Below are 3,400 nucleotides of genomic sequence, written 5' to 3' on the forward strand. Positions count from 1 at the left end.
TCCTCTCATAACATCAATATACTCATTTTCATACTGACATCTTTACTCTTTCCCTGAAATTTGTTGAATATATATTATAGTGAAATTATGATTAAACTGATACTTTTTGCCTTAGCCTGCATCAAATGTGAATATAAGGTTTTGTAGTTTATTTAGTATGTATACTTGTTTGTTTCATCTTTTATTGTTGCTAGCAAATCTTTGATGTATTCGTTCATCACAACCAAATATTTATTCAACCAATCCAACAATGTGTTCAAGCAAATTTTCAAATTATATTTTATGTGTAAACCAGGTCTTGTCTTCTCTATTCACATGGAGTCGATTCCAACCGAGAATAACGCTCTGGTTAACATGGAGATGCACATGGGGCCCGTGTATCTCGAGACAAACAATGTTGAAACCCCTCCCGCCAAACGCAGAAAGAAAAAGTCAATGGTCTGGGAACACTTCACCATTGAAACGGTAAGCCCCGGTTGCAGACGAGCCTGCTGCAAGCAATGCAAGCAATCATTCGCATACAGCATGGGTTCCAAAGTAGTTGGAACCAGCCACCTCAAACGCCACATCGCTAAAGGAGGGTGCCCGGTCGTGCTCAGAAACCAGACTCAGGACCTAATGACCCCTCTAAGCGCACCACCAAAAATGGCTCATGAGTCATCAGCTGGTCCCACCACTGACCCGCCTAAACGTCGATACCGAACCTCAAGTGTTCCTTATGTTCAGTTTGACTCAGATAAGTGCCGACAAGAAATAGCTCATATGATTATTCTCCATGATTACCTGCTTCACATCGTCTAACACCCGGGTTTTATCACGTTTGTGCGGAACCTTCAACCAAGTTTCAATATGGTTAATTTCAACATGGTTCAAGGTGATTGTATAGCGACTTATTTAAGAGAGAAACAGAGTGTTCAGAGTTTGATTGAAGGGATGCCGGGTCGGATTTGTTTAACGCTCGATCTTTGGAACTCCTGTCAGACAACCGGTTATGTTTTCGTAACAGGCCAGTTCGTTGATAGCGAGTGGAAAATACATAGAAAGTTGCTAAACGTTGTGATGGAGCCGTTTCCTGAGTCGGATTCGGCTTTTAGCCATGCGGTTTCTTCGTGTTTATCTGATTGGAACATGGAGGGTCGCTTATTCTCGATCACGATTAACCAGAATTTGAGTGAGGCCGGGATTGATAGTCTTAAAGGTTTGCTTTCCGAGAAAATCCGAATACGCTCGGAGGTCGGTCGTTGCTTACTCACTGTCTTGCGCGTTCGTTAAGCGGTATCGCGCTTGAGGCGTTTAAGGTGTGTCGAGAAACGGTCAGCAAAGTCAGAGACTGTGTGAAGTATGTGAAAACATCGGATTCTCTAGAAGAGAAGTTTCTAGAACTCAAGCAGCAACTGCAAGTCCCGAGCATGAAAACATTAACACTCGATGATCAAACGCGTTGGAACACCACATACGAGATGTTATTAGCCGCATCCGAACTGAAAGAAGTGTTTTCTTGCATCGATACAACCGACCCCGATTACAGTAAGGGACCCACCGGTGACGAATGGAAGTAGATCGAGAATCTTTGCACATGTTTGAAGCTGCTCTTTGACACCGCGAATCTGCTGACGTCAGAAACTATACCGACAACCAACACGTTCTTCCATGAAGTTTGGAAAATCCAGCTCGAGCTGACCCGTGCAGCCACGGGTGAAGACCCGGTTATCAACACGATTGCAAAACCGATGCAAGCGGGTTTTGATACTTATTGGAAAAGCTGTTGTTTGATATTGGCGATCGCGGTCGTCATGGACCCGCGATTCAAAATGAAACTAGTCGAGTTTAGTTTCACGAAGATATACGGTGAGGAGGCTGCGAGTTACATTAATATAGTCGATGAAGGGATACATCAAATGTTTCTCGAGTATGTTGGCGGGTTAGAAGGAAATGTGAAGCAAGAAGATGTTGCGGGGCTCGGTTTGACTGATTTTGACATGTATATCATGGAGACAACAAGTCAACAGTCAAAGTCAGAGCTTGACCAGTATTTGGAGGAGTCGCTTTTGCCTCGGGTTCACGAGTTTGATGTGATGGGGTGGTGGAAACTGAACAAGGTCAAGTACCCGACACTGTCGAAGATGGCTCGTGATATTTTGACGGTTCCTGTTTCGACTGTGACTTCGGAGTTGGTTTTCGAGACGGAGAGGAAGGAGATGGACCGCTACCGGTGCTCGTTGAGGCTTGAAACCGTGGAGGCGGTTGTTTGCGCTAAGGATTGGCTTGTTGGCGGCGATGGTGGCAGTGGAGGCAATGATTCGGCGGACATGATGAAGTCTTTGGTGAAAATGGAGTTCCCTATTTAATGTGTGTATTGTATTGTAGGTTCTCCATTTGAGTTGATGTTATCCTTATTTTAGACTTGTTTTCTGTTTTAACTGATTAGTTTGTCTGTTTGTTTAAGAAAAAAACACTTGTTTGGTTGATCAAAGGAACCGAATGACCCATTACCTAGTCATTTCATTCCCTCTAAAATACCCTAATTTCATTACATTCATACCTCATGTTTTTTTTTTCATTCCATTCCCTCCTTCACCCTACATCACTTTCACCACCCTCCCAACACCACCACCACCCAACATCAACACCCACCACTAGAGGTGCACAAATCGGGTTCAACTGGAAAACCCGTACCGGTTCGAAATCGGTTTTTTCACACCGGGTTGTAAAATGGCACCGGTTCCAATCAAGAACCGGTTCGGTTCCCGACCCGAACCGATGCCCAGATATGCTAACTTTTAAGAACCGGGTAGGGTATGAACCGGAACCGGTTCCAACGGCTATATAGCCGTTTTTGACCGTTGGAACCGGTTTTTTAACTATAAATAGGTTATTTTTTTACTCTAAATAGCAAGGTTTGTTTGTGTACTTGTTAAACCACTTCCAAAACTATAAAACACACTCCAAACCACAATTAACCTTAAACCGACAACAAATGGCAACTAATGATGACGTTGTTATGGTGATCGAAACAACAAGATGCCCCGATATTTGGGTTCATTATGATTTGTGTCTCATGACCGACTCACATGAGTTGGCACGTTGCAAATATTGCTCGAAGTTTCTTAAAGCAGGGTCCAACTCGACATTACGAAAACATACGAATAAGTATTGTCGAGAGAAAAGAAGTTTGGAAGCTAAAAAAACGGTAGTGGGAGAGTCGTCCGGCTCTACAACCCAAAAATAAGTATTCCCGGATTAAAACGACGGACTTTGTTTTTTATGTTTTAGTTGTTATGTTTAGTATCGTTTATGTTTTAATAATGTTTGTAATAGTTATTTTTTAAATAAATAAAATGTTCGTCGTTATTAAAAAAGTAACAAAAATTAATCATGAGTAACAAAAGTAATTATAATA

General features: G+C 42.3%; 1 pseudogene; it reads left to right on the plus strand.

Annotated features, from left to right (window-relative positions):
- The first annotated feature begins 315 nt into the window (after positions 1-315).
- LOC143582424 (zinc finger BED domain-containing protein DAYSLEEPER pseudogene) lies at positions 316-2,386 on the plus strand (annotated as a pseudogene).
- Positions 2,387-3,400: the final 1,014 nt, after the last annotated feature.

This window comes from Bidens hawaiensis, unplaced genomic scaffold, assembly GCF_021521415.1.
Source record: "Bidens hawaiensis isolate Kalapana, Puna unplaced genomic scaffold, B.hawaiensis_p1.1 tig00031731_1, whole genome shotgun sequence".
Lineage (NCBI taxonomy): Eukaryota > Viridiplantae > Streptophyta > Magnoliopsida > Asterales > Asteraceae > Bidens > Bidens hawaiensis.